The sequence below is a fragment of the Marmota marmota genome, unplaced genomic scaffold (assembly GCF_001458135.2).
Source record: "Marmota marmota marmota unplaced genomic scaffold, marMar, whole genome shotgun sequence".
Lineage (NCBI taxonomy): Eukaryota > Metazoa > Chordata > Mammalia > Rodentia > Sciuridae > Marmota > Marmota marmota.
In genome coordinates, this window is record NW_026000283.1 from 11,122,254 (window position 1) to 11,136,230 (window position 13,977).

Consider the following 13,977-nt stretch of genomic DNA (forward strand, 5'->3'; position numbering starts at 1 on the left):
TCTCTTTAAAAAAATAATCTCAATACTACAGAAGAATTGTAAGAATAAAACAAAGAATTCCTATAAATCATCTATTTAGATCTCACCAATTTTAAATATTTTTACTTTTTATCATTCTCACTACTTAATATAATATTTTTTTCCTGAACTTTTTATAGGTAGGTTGCATACATTGTGTGACTTTACTCCTTAACATTCAGTGCATTATTTCCCAAGGATAAGGGCATTCTTGGAGATGACCCCAGTACCTTCATGAAATTCAGGAAATTGAACAGTGGCACAACATTGTAATCTACAGTGCTTATTCCAATTTCATCAGTTATGAAGGAGAACACGTTCTGTTTTGTTCTCCACTGCAGAAGGAAGATTAATGGACAGATAGATGCGGAATACAATTTCTGACTACAGAATGTGATGTTTGATCTAAAAAATTAGAACTGTCTAAAATGAATGAAATAACCTTTCTTTAAAAACACAGAATTCCTTGTTGTTGGAGGTATTTAGGCAGAGACTACATGACTTCTTGTTAGAAATAAAGGAGGGAAAAATCTTCTATGAACTTGAGATACCGAGTAAGTCTGAGTGTGTGTGTACTTCTGAAAACCAGGTGATTTATATGTAATGTCCCAGGCTTGAGTTTTCTTTTTACTTACTATTTCTAGTGTCAGGCTTGACCCTTGTGTAGCTGGAGTAGCTAGTCTCTTTAATGACTCAGTTGTAGTAACCTCAGTGTTTTAGCCTGAAAGCATTTTCCTCTAACATATTCTATAAAGAGGTCGGCCCTGAAATAAGACAACTAACATGCATTATGTGATTATGGACCAGGGTACTGATACTGATTTAAGTATTTTGCAAGTGTTAACTCATTAAGTCTCAAAAAAAAAAAAAAATCCACCCTCTGGAATATACCTGTTGTTAGTATCTCTATTTTACTGATAAGAAATCTGAAGCTCAGGNAGGTTTTTTTTTTTTTAGGTACTGGAGATTGAACCCAGGGGTGTGTAACCACTGAGTGTTGCTGAATTACATAGGGCCTCACTAAGTTGCTGAGGCTGGCTTTGAACTCACGATCCTCCTGCCTCAGCCTACTGAGTCACTAGGATTACAGGCGTGCACCACCGTGCTCACCTTCCAACTGCTTTTGCTTCATAATTTATCCTCAGTACCTGGCACACCAGAGCCATTCCATAAATGTTTGTTGAATAAATGAATGAACAAATGAAGAGTTCTACTTCAGAAAACGGTGTTAGCAAAAGGAAACGTAAATGAGGCCAAAATTCAGCATTCTAGTAGCAAAGGTCAGAGCCAGGCAGTGACCCGGACAGTCAATGAGGGATTTGGTGATCCAACAGGGACTTATGGCCCAGGCCAGAACTTTGGTCAGTAGTACAGGGCAACATTAGCAGCACAGAGGATCTCCATTCAGTGGTAGGATGTTGCTAACTGAAGTAGTCAGCTTTCTGGAGTTAAACCTTTTTGGAAAGTAAGAATGCTACAGAAAACGTGCCTCCACGGTTTTCTTCATTGTGGGCAGAGAAGTAAACCTAAGCTGAAAAGAGTTCAAAAAAGTACTATAAAAGCCATTTGAGGGGCTGGGTTTGTAGCTCAGTCATAGAGCATTGGTCTAGCATGCGTGAGGCACTGGGTTCGGTTTTCAGTGCTGATTATAAATAAATAAATGAATAAATGTCTATTGACAATTAAATTTTTAAAAAAAATCCATTTGAGAGGAGAGTTCTTGCTGGCTCCAAAATTATATTCCCTCTCATTAAGTGATTTCACAAAGCTGCCATTACAATTCCTACACATGGCCCCCAGGTGGCGGCAGTGTGCTACTCTTGAGCTGCAAGTGCCAAGGAAGTGCTCTGCTTTGGTAACATCTAACCTGCCATCCCATGACTGACCCCATGGGAAGCTTAGAATTGGGTTTTTTCTCGTCCTGTCCTGAAAGTGCTTGCAAAGTGTTTTCTGTGAGTGATCCCATTGGTCCTTCTCTGGTGGCAGGCTTCTATGACCCTGACTCCTGAAGCTACTCTCTTCTCATTGCTATCCCTCAGTGCCTCCAAACTCCACTGGAAATTATTACCCTCCCTCTAGCACTCCAAGGTCAACATGTCCAAAAATGGAATTCATATTCATCATTCACTTCCACCCCTTCTCACCCAAGCCCATGCTTCTCTATATCATTTTGAACATCTCTCCTATTCATCAAGTCCTGGCGAGTCCACCTCTACACTATTTCAAATGTGCCCTCCTCTCCACTTTTCCATGCACAAAGAACATTTCTTATCTAATTTCCTAGCTCTTCTGCTTATCTCCATCATCTTCACTTCACAATCTATCATACCATCATAATCTGTGCCTTTTCTCCAGCTTCTTCCAAGGACAGAAATGCCCTCCTTTTATTAATCTATTCAGATTCTATCCATGTATCAAGGTGCAGCTCAACTAGTTTCTCATTTCAAGAACATTTTCTGGGACTTCCCTGGTCCAAAAAACATCCCCATTTCCACTGTCTGTCCATAGCACTTTACTTGGACCCTCTTTTATAACTTTAAATTTTAATATTCTATCTTATAGATTATTAATTATTTATATATGTGAATATCTCCATCAAGCCCTTAGTCCAAGATGGTGATTGGGGGGCACAAATGCTTCAGCTCAACCCACCCATCAGTACCCAATAAGAGACATCACTAATAGATCTTAGCTGTCCTCCCACTGAGCCCAAATTCAATCTCCAAATTCTTCTCAAAACAATGCTCCAGCCAATGCACTGGTGCAAGCAAGCCGGTAATCCCAGTGGCTCAGGAGGCTGAAGCAGTAGGATTGCAAGTTCAAAGCCAGCCTCAGCAACAGGAGGCGCTAAGCAACTCAGTGAGACCATCTCTTAATAAAATACAAAATAGGCTGGGGATGTGGCTCAGTGGTTAAGGCCCCTGGGTTCAATCCCCAGTACAAAAGCAAAACAAAACAAAAAAACAAAGGGGGGATAGTAGAGGATAGGAAAGGCAGCAGAATACAACAGACACTAGTATGGCAATATGTAAATCAGTGGATGTGTAACCGATGTGATTCTGCAATCTGTATACAGGGTAAAAATGGGAGTTCATAACCCACTTGAATCAAAGTGTGAAATATGATATGTCAAGAACTATGTAATGTTTTGAACAACCAACAATAAAAATTAAAAAAAAAACAGTATTCCAGGCAGAATCCATCCTCAAGATTAAATAAATCTGCCATCTGTGCCCTGGAGTATAAGCAAACAACAGAAAGCATGTCCTATTCTTTTTAATCCACCATATCATCTTGCACATAATCTATATTCTTACAAAGGTTTCTTGAATGAATGAATAAAAAAGTGGAATAGAGCATCCCCTGACAATAGGATCCTGCTCCCAGACTCTATGGCTCAATTCATCAGTATTTTTCACTCCAACATATCCATATACCTTGCTGGTGATAGTCACAAGGTTTGTACCATTTCCCAGTGGCATTCAAGGCAGCAACTTACCGAAAACTTCATGATCAAGTATAAACTCAGCAGATTTAAGAAGCACACACTTAACCACATATAGTTTTTCTCAACCTGCTTTTCCATCCTGCTTTCAAATTTTTGGTGTACTTTAAAATATCAAAAAGAAGGGTTGCATCATTTGGGTCTTAATTAGTCCATGCCGAAGTGCTCTCTTTTCATATCACATTTCCAACATGCTTATATTGGTCCTTATCCTGTGGGGGGAAATGATACAAGACAGATGTGCTCTGTACTGCTATTTGCAAAACATTCCCTAGACATTTTAGAAGTTGGCATTTATATGTGTGGGTGGGTGCTCACTGGGGTGTTGTTTTGTTTGTTTTTGGTTTTGAACCTGGGGATTGAACCTAGGCCCTCACACTACACCACTGAGCTACACCCCAGCCCAGTTTTTGTTTTTGTTTTTTTAATGAAGACTGTGTTGGTTGTGTAAAAAACGGTAACAGTTCAAGGTCACACTTGAATTTTCTTTCACATTCACTTTCACAGATGTCTTATTGTGCTTATAAAGAATTTCTGGGATACTAAACAAATGTTTAGTCACAGCAATCTAGAAGGGGAAAGAAGGAGCCATGTTATGGTGACAGGGCCATATTCATCATTCGATGCAGATATATTATGGTATAGTAATGTCCAAACAATCGTTATTTGGGGGAGGTACCAGGGATTGAACCCAGGGTGCTTAACCACTGAGCCACATCTCCAGCCCTTTTTGTATTTTATTTAGGGACAGGGTCTCATTGAGTTGCTTAGGGCCTCACTAAATTGCTAAGACTGGCTTTGAACTCGCAGTCCTTCTGTCTCAGCCTCCCAAGCCACTGAGATTACAGGTGTGTGCCACCATGCTTGACTCCAAACAATCCTTTATCCCCAAATTCTTGCCCTTGTATATCACAAAGTGTATCATATCAGTATTTTAAAAGTCTCCATGAACCTTGTTGGATCCTCATTTAAGTGAATTCTAGAAAAAAACGTTTATGAGACAATTGGGGAAATCTGAACACTGACTGGATATTTGATAATATTAAGGAATTATTGTTCATTTTTATTTTTTTTAGTTTTAGGTAGACACAATATCTTTATTTTATTTTTATGTGATGTTGAGGATCGAATCCAGTGCCTCATGTATGCTAGGCGAGCACTATACCATTGAGCCACAACCTAGCCCTATTGTTCATCTTTAAAGGTGCGGTAATATTATTGCAGTAATGACTTTTTTAGACTGGGTCTTGCTATGTTGCTCAGGCTGGCCTCAAACTCCTGAACTCAAGAAATCTTCCTGCCTTAGCCACTGAGTAGGTAGGACTACAGGTATGTACTTTCGTGAACCTGGCTTTGGCTTGTTTAATAAAAATGGTTCTTAGTACATTATGTACAACTATAATGCACCAATAAAAATGTGGGAGGCAAAAAGGATTATATTACACTCCTACCCTGAGAAAATAGTCTGGGCTCCAAACTACTTATTTTATTATCAAAGAGCAGATCCAGCCTTATTTTTCCAGTTTGCACCTACCCCAGGAGTGATGGGAAAGTGGAAAGAAATAAAAAGAAGTTGGGTGCCATGGCACAGACCTGTAATTCCAGAGGCTTGGGAGCCCAAGGCAGGAGGATTGTGAGTTCAAAGTTAAGTGGATTTATACCGTAGATTTTTTTTTCTAAAAACAGTGTAATTTGAAAATGTTCTCATTACAAATTGAGTTCAATAAAGGCAAATATTATAGCATAATATGATATTATAAGAGGATCAAATGACAAACTGGTTCCTTTTTCCTTTACATGAAAACAAATGACAATCCTGTCCTGTTTTTATCAGGATTGTCATTTGTTTTCATGTAAAGGAAAAAGGAACCAGTTCTGGCATAACAGTATGTGCAATCACATTTACCATTTATTATTATAATTATTAATGTTGTTGTTATTTGTGGTCTGGGGATCAAACCCAGGGCCTTGTGCTTACTATGCAAGCTCTTTACCACTGAGCTACATCTCTAGCCCCACAACTACCATTTATTGAACTCACTATGCTAGCATTCTACATGTTTTATTTCAATAGCTCACAACAACACGATGAGATCGGACTTCTATCAAATTTTACAGATAAGGACAGAGGCTCAGATCAATTTAAGGATATCTCCCCCCCAAAAAAGCAGAACCAAAAGACAAAATTATTAGAACATGGGAGAAAAAGACACATAAGTTCATCAGTCTAGTCTATCCAATATCCAATTAATAGGAGTTCTAGAAATAGAGAAAATATAAGAGACTATGTGAGAAGTGATATAGTATCTCAAAAATGAAGAGTGAGTTTTAGATTGAAAGGGCTCATAAAAACCCAGCCTAGTAAATGAAAGAAGGTCTCTAATAAGGCATAAGGTTAGATTTAAAAACACTAGGTGCCAGATACGGTGGCACATACCTGTAATCCCAGCGACTCAGGAGGCTGAGGCAGGAGGATTGCAAGTTCAAAGCCAGCCTCAGCAACTTAGTGATGCCCTAAGCAATTTAGTGAGACCCTGTCTCTAAATGAAATATAAAAAGGGCTGGGATGTGTTCAGTGGTTAAGTGCCCCTGAGATAAGCCCCTGAGTTAAGTAGTTAAATGCCCCTGGGTTAAATCCCTGGTATAATAATAATAATAATAATAATAATAATAATAATAATAATAATGGCTGGGATGTGGTTCAGTGGTTAAGTGCCCCTGAATTAAGTGGTTAAACGCCCCTGGAATAATAATAATAATAACAACAACAACAACTATGACAATAATACATGTTTAAAAATAAAACACTAGGGTCCAAAAGAAAACCATAAAGAGAAAAAAAATACATATAGAAAGCTGGAAATCATTAGAGAATCACTTTTCCAAAGCAATACTAGAAGCCAGAACATACTGAAATAATCCCTTCAACATTCTGAAATTGCTTCCAATGAGGAATTCTTCCTTCACCTAGTGAACATTTAAATTATGATTGAAGATATATTCTGACACAGAAGGATTTTATTAAAATCATCTCCAATGAACCTTTCTAAGGAAGTCAGTAAAGGGTGTGGTGCAGCAAAACTACCACGAAATCCCACAAAAGAAAATTATTTAGCATCTAAGGAACAGAAGCTAACACAGAAGGGAAGCAAAAGGAATTCCCAGATGAAAGTTGGGTGACAAGCCTAGAGAACAACCATTCCAGAATGAATCAGGAGAGCAACAAACTCCAAGGGCCACTCTCCAAGAAAAAAATAAATGAAAATAATAGATTTCCTAATATGTTTGGCCATACTAAGTGAAGTTTTATGTGTCTGCCAGAGAGTTTATGGCTGAACTCATGACAGGTACCTAGAAAAATAAATTGAAAAACAAAAAAAGAAAAGGAAATTTGGAAAAAAACAAAAAGAAAAATAATATTCTACACACATCAAATGTGAACAATATAGCACAAATACTGAATATTGTAACCAATTTTTTTATGTTTGTGGAAGAGAAGTGTGTGTGTATATGTTGGGCAACATATAAGAAATTTAGCATGAGGCTTTGGGTTTGATCCCCAGCACTCCCTTCACAAAAAGAAAGCTAATTCCTCATCTTACATAACAGAAATTTAGAAATGGTTCATCCCTACACCTAAATAAGACATAGCATTGGGCTGGGGCTGGGGCTAGGGCTCAGTGGTAGAGCACTTGCCTAGCATGTGTGAGGCACTTGGTTTGATTCTCAGCACCACATATAAGCAATTAAATAAATAATAAAGGTTCATCAGTAACTAATAAAATATTTTTTAAAAGACATAGCATTAAGTATTAGAGTGATATTCAGAAGTAGGTACACTCTAGACCAAAAATAAATAGCTAAAACATATAAAACATTATAAAATTGCTGGATGCGGTGGCACATGCCTGTAATCCCAGTGGCTCAGGAGGCTGAGACAGGAGGATCACAAGTTCAAAGCCAGCCTCAGTAATAGTGAAGCATTAAGTAACTCAGTGAGACCCTATTTCTAAATAAAATACAAAATAGGCTGGGGATGTGGCTCAGTGGTCAAGTGCCCCCGAGTTCAATCTCTGGTACCAAAAAATAAATAAATTACAAAATCATTTAAGCCAACACAAATTTATTAGCTCACACTTTTGTAGGTCAGAAGTCCAGTGCCAAGTAGCTGAAATCACTGCTTAGGGTCCCATAAGGCCAAAAGCATAGCATTAGCTAGTCTTTACTACTATATAGAGGCTCTGGGGGGAGATTCTGTTTCCAGGCTTATTCAAATTATTGATAGTATCCAGTTCCTTCTCACACTTTGCAAAAGGCCCCTTACATCCTTAAGCCAGCAATTACACTTTGATTTGAATCTTTCTTCCTCTTCTATTTCTAGGAAAGAGATTTCTCTGTTTCTAAGGGTTCAAGTTTGGACCTAACCTGGTGAGGTGGCCACGCCTATAAATCTCAGTGCCCCTGGAGGTTGAGGCTGGAGAAACATACATTCTAGAGTAGCCTGGGCAACTTGGAGAGAACTTGTCTTAAAATTTAAAAATTCTTGGGATGTAGCTCAGTGATAGAACACCTTTTGGTTCAATTCTGAGTACCACAAAAAAGTAAAATCAGATCCAATCAGATAATTCAGGAAGAACTCCCTATTTGAAATTCTATAGCCTTAATCACATCTACAATGTCCCTATCCCTGTGTAAGATGACATATTCACAGTTTCTAGGAATTAGGGTGTGGACATCTTTTCTGAAAGCAGGAATGTGAAGTAAGAAGGGATGGGACCAGAGAGCTATTTCTTAAGCTCTCTGTGAGTCAGTTTTCCATTTCTGTAACAGATCCCTGACAGTCAACTTATAAAGAGAAAGGGCTTGTTTTGGTTCACAGTTTTAGAGGTTTCAGTCCAGGATTGGTTGGCCCCATTGCTTTGGGCTTGTGGCAGCACATCATGGTGGAAGAGCATGACTAGGAAGCAAAAGAGGGGCAGGAGTTCTAACCTCCCTTTTGAGGGCATGCCCCCAAGAACCAAAAGACCTCCTTCTAGGCCCCACTCTTTTTTTTTTAAAGAAAGAGTGAGAGAGAGTGAGAGAGAATTTTTTAATATTTTAATTTTTATTTTTTGATGGACACAACATCTTTGTTTGTATATGGTGCTGAGGATCGAACCTGGGCCGCACGCATGCCAGGTGAGCACGCTACCGCTTGAGCCACATCCCCAGCCTCTAGGCCCCAATCTTAAAAAGACTCCCTCCATCTCCTAATAGTGTCATACTGGAGACTAAGCCTTTACTATGTGTACCTTTGCAGGACACTTAAGATCTATACTATAGCAAGTCCTATAATCTTTTTTTTGAAAATTATGTGCATATATTCTCTTGATCAAATAAAAGTTAAATTCAATTACCAAATTGGCACATAATGGACTCAATTTTAGGCAATATATCCAATGTAATTATTATACAAGCAATCTACCTTATACATAGTTCATTTTTGTGTTTATATGCAAAACTCCCTAGGGTCTTCCAAGTATGTTAAGAAATATTTGTTAGGGGCTGGGATTGTTGCTCAGCAGCAGAGTGCTCGCCTAGCACGTGCAAGGCCCTGGGTTCGATCCTCAGCACCACATAAAAATAAATAAAATAAAGGTATTGTGTCCAACTACAACTAAAAAATAAGTATTAAAAACAGAAATATTTGTTAGTCACAACCACAGCTGGGCCCTTTTGGAAATCCTGATTTCGGAGGACTACAGGATTCATCCAATGTACCAATTCCTTTCTTATTCCCATTGTATTAAAGTCCTGTGGTTACTTTTGGCAGTTACTGCTAATAGCTAGCTACTTCCTGTAGCAAGAGTAGGAAGTGACTGTTAGCCTTAGGCTTGATTGTATGTCACAATTTAGAAGCAAGTGTAGCCCAATCTCTTCATTTTACAGATAAGAACACCCAGAGAGGGAAAGAGACCTATCTGTGGTCATAGACCTAGTATTCCCATTTGCAAATGAACCCCATAGTTTAGGGCCACTGTTAAGAGATATGGATGGTATTAAAATGACTAAAATTGACATCATTTTACAAATAGGGAGACAGACCCAGACAGAGAGAGATACCTACCCAAGGTCCTTTGCAGCTCCTAGTTTTGTAAGTTTTCTTAAGCACTTTTTATTAGTGCATTACAGTATACATAATATTGAGGTTCATATTGACATATTAACAAAAGCATGAAATATAATTTTCTCCAATTCAGTCTCCAATACTTCCACTTTCCCTTCCCTCCTTCCTCTTCCTGTTCCCCTTCCTCTACAGGTCTTCCTTCTATTTACTTATAATTTTCAAATTTAGGGCATTATAGATATACATAAAGGTGAAATTCACTGTGGTATATTCATATATGTACATAGGATAGTTTGGTCAGATTCATTCCATCATTCTTCCTTTTTTTCTGTCCCTCCTCCTTCCCCCTCAATCCTTTTCCTCTACTCCACTGATCTCTCTTCTATTTCCATGGGATCCCTGCCCTGGCTTTTTTTTTTTATTTTGATCTAGCTTCTGCATGACAGAAAACATTCAACCCTTGACTTGGGTGCGACTTATTGCGACTTATTTCACTTAGCATGATGTTCTCCAGTTCCATCCATTTACCAGCAAATGCTATAAGTAAAACTTCATTTTATATATATATATATATAAAATGTATGTATGTATGTGTGTGTATGTGTGTGTACCACATTTTCTTTATCCATTCACCTGTTGATGGCATCTGGGCTGGTTCCATGACTTGGATATTGTATGACTGTGTTGCTTCAGCATGCTAATTTTAGTTCTCCTGAATATATGCTGGGAAGTGGGATAGCTGGGTCATAGTGGTTACATTCCTAGTTTTTTGAGGAATCACCATACTGTTTTCCAGAGTGGTTGTACTAATTTGCAGATCCAACAATGTATGAGCGCCTTTTTCCCACATTTTTGCCAGCATTTATTATTGTTTGTATTCCTTATAATTGCCATTCTGACAGCAATGAGATGAAATCTCATTGTAGCTGTTAATTTCATTTCCCTGATTGCTAGAGATGCTGAACTTTGTTTTATATATTTATTGGCCATTTGTATTTCTTCTTCTGAAAAGTGTCTCTTTAGTCCTTTGGAACTATTAGATTTGAATCCTGATTTCTTTCTCCTATACAAAAGAGCCTCTCCTTGACTAATATAATACATCTTGATACTAAGCCAAAACGTACTCACTACTAAATCCCTTTTAGCCAGCACTCTGCCTGGCACATAGATGAATGAAGACACAAATAAATCTTAAGACATTGTAAAAAGCTCACTTTACAATTAAATGATTTAAATTTTGAGTCTTCCAGTTGATAAACCATTTGACAACAATGTGATATAAGACATTTCTTTTTTTCAATAGCTGCTGCATTGGGACAAATAAATACATGACTAAATACATTATACATGTTTTAAAGTTAGGCTGACTCGTTTTCCAGTTTTGTCTCAGTCAATTACTAGGTGTGTGATTTTTGCAATATAACTTAATCATTTTATATCTGTTTCTTAGTCTGTAAAATGAAGATAATGCAATTTATTGCATGACATAGGGAATAATTGAAATAACACATGTACCTTGGTACATGGTAGCCCCATGATAACTTGATTTTCTCTTTGCATATGATACTCGACCTAATACATGTTGAAAACTGCAGTGAAATATTTTCCTGTTGCTAATGGTAAACTAAAAATGTGATCAATGGGAAAGGCATTTAAAGGCTAAAGCAGCTTCAGTAAGAAATCATCTTGGGGATTGAGGTAAAAAATATCTACCATGTCCAAATGTCAATACAACTCCTCCCTTGCTTAAAGTAAAAGCATATCAAGATTTACAGTATTTACAAAAAAAAAAAAAAAAAATCATTGCTTGGCCAAATCATTAGGGTTTGAAAGAAGATTGAGTTCTGAAATCAATGTTTTTGTTTCCTTGCTTCCCCCCCTCCCCCCAGTGCTGGGCATTGAACCCAGGACCTTGCTCATGCTAGGCAAGTGCTCTACCATTGAGCTACATCCCCAGATATCTTCCATCCTTTGGTTTCTTCTAAAACTATTAACATATAGCCAGGCATGGTAGTGGCACAGACCTGTTATCCCTGCTACTCAGGAGGCTGGGGCAGGAGGATTGCAAGTATGAGGCCAGTCTCAGCAATTAAGCAAGACTCTGTGTCAAAATAAAATTTAACAAGGGCTGGCAATGTAGTTCAGTAGTAGAGTATCCCTGGATTCAATCCCTAGTACTGCAAAAAGAGACAGACAGATAGATAAAACTACAGTATCCCAGTAGCATAATGTGCTATTTGTGTGAGCATAAAGTTGCATTTCTAAAGGAGCAGGAGTTCATGGTAATGACAAAATGTTAAATCACTCTGGAAAGCAAATGTGCGTAGGTTATTCTGGCCCTTCTTCCCTGAGATGAAGTGAACATGTTTGTAGCTACAGGAATTAGTTTTCCATGGATCCCATACAGATTTACAACTTCAAGTGTTCCCAGTTAAATGCTTTGTATCATAAAACTCAGTGTAGATTGTTAAGAATTAGAGGCCTTTGATTTAAGCAGATAATCATACTTACCTGGAAATGGATTTCCAGAATCTTCTGGACACTTTCAGAAATAACCTTACTAGGATCAGCACCCCCACCCTTATTCTAGAATTTGGATCCTGTAGAGATTCAGGGTAATTAACAAACATGTTGTTGTAGTTATGGAAAATACAAAACTATATCACTGTCTCTTAAGAAGACAGCTATTGAAAACTAATTTTCTCAGTCTCAAATATATCTTGCTAACTTCATTGTTAACTAGAAGTGTCCCATCACATACCATGAGTCTTGTATACTGTGTATGCCATGGATACCACAATAGTAAGCATACTGCAATCTAATCTAAGTTGAACATTAGAAAGAACTAACTTCTCACTTCCATTAATTATTATAACTAAAATTTATCAAATATGTAAGTCATTTTAGGTGTTATGTGCAAAGATTGTACTAATATTATGTTTTTTATATCTTTGTTTTATTTATTTTATAAATAAATGGTGGTGAGGATCAAACCCAGTGCCTCACACATGAGGCTAGTGCTCAACCACTGAGCCACAAACCCAGCGCCAAAGACTGTACTAATATTAAACTAAGTACATGCATGTCCTTATATTAGAAAACATTGGCACAGCAAAACAGCAAGGAAGCTTATGATAAATGATTATAAAATAGCTTCCTTGGAATTTTTTTACAATATTTATTCTTTTAACTCCAATTTTTTTCCTTCACCAACGCCTCACAATGCTTTCCCCAAAATAAAACCAAAGGAAAACATTTAATTAATATACAAAAAGACAATGAATATTTATTTTACTCAAATTTTCCTATAAGAGGTTAAACAAAAATGACTTCTAGTTGAAGATATTACCCAAAATGTTAACAATGGTTCATGTATCCATTTAGTGCCCAGATACAGAAAAAAAAAAAAAAAACTTATCTGAATGAAAGAAGGCAAATGACCATCTTAACAATGAGTTTACTTAGGTCTGTCTATAGGGAAAAAAATCCATAGAGGTGAGACAAAATAGTAAATGAACCTACTAGTTTCCTGCTGGTGAAATACTGATGTCTCCAAGAGCTCCTAAGATCTAGGGATCATTATTTAGCCACTGCAAAACTCTAGGTGTTCCCATAATTTAGTGTCCCCTCCTGCCTCAACTATTTTACTGTTAACAGGGAAGGATGGAAACAAAATACATTTTCCCCACTCCCAGGCTGCATGACTATCAGCACCAGTAGTTCTTTGGTTATTTCAAGGCATCCTCCTCATTGCCATCAAAATAGGCTACCAGTAAAGTAGGCTTTGGGTGAGGCATTTAAGTGTTTTGCATCCCTGAATTACAAAGACCTAGCTAGGAAGTCATCTCATTCATATATGACAACACCAAATATTCTTTCTAGTGTATAGTAGGAGAAAGTGAATGATCTACCATACCTGTGTCCCAGCATCAATCTGAATTCCAAAACAAAATCATAGGGAGGAAACACCTTCATATCTACCAGTGCTATGTACCCCAGTTTCCTGAAAGATGCCAGGGCACAGTTCTCCTCCACTACCATGGACACAGATTACTACTTTTGCCCAAACCTGTGGAGAGAAGGGGTCTTTTATGTCCCTGCCCTAAGAGCAGGAATCCCAAAAAGCTTCGTCTTATTAACACAAAATGGCAAATGTTTGGGGAATTTGTGATATAAAGTTCATAAGTTCCTACCAATAATCTGAGTCTGTATGTTTGAGAGAAAAGAGAGGAATATCTATCATTTCCCAAAATTCTTCAAATTTGGAGGAAGTAGGAAGAGTACATATGCATATGTTGTGGGAATGGGGGGAAATGGAACCCTAACATACGCAAAAAAAAAAAAAAAA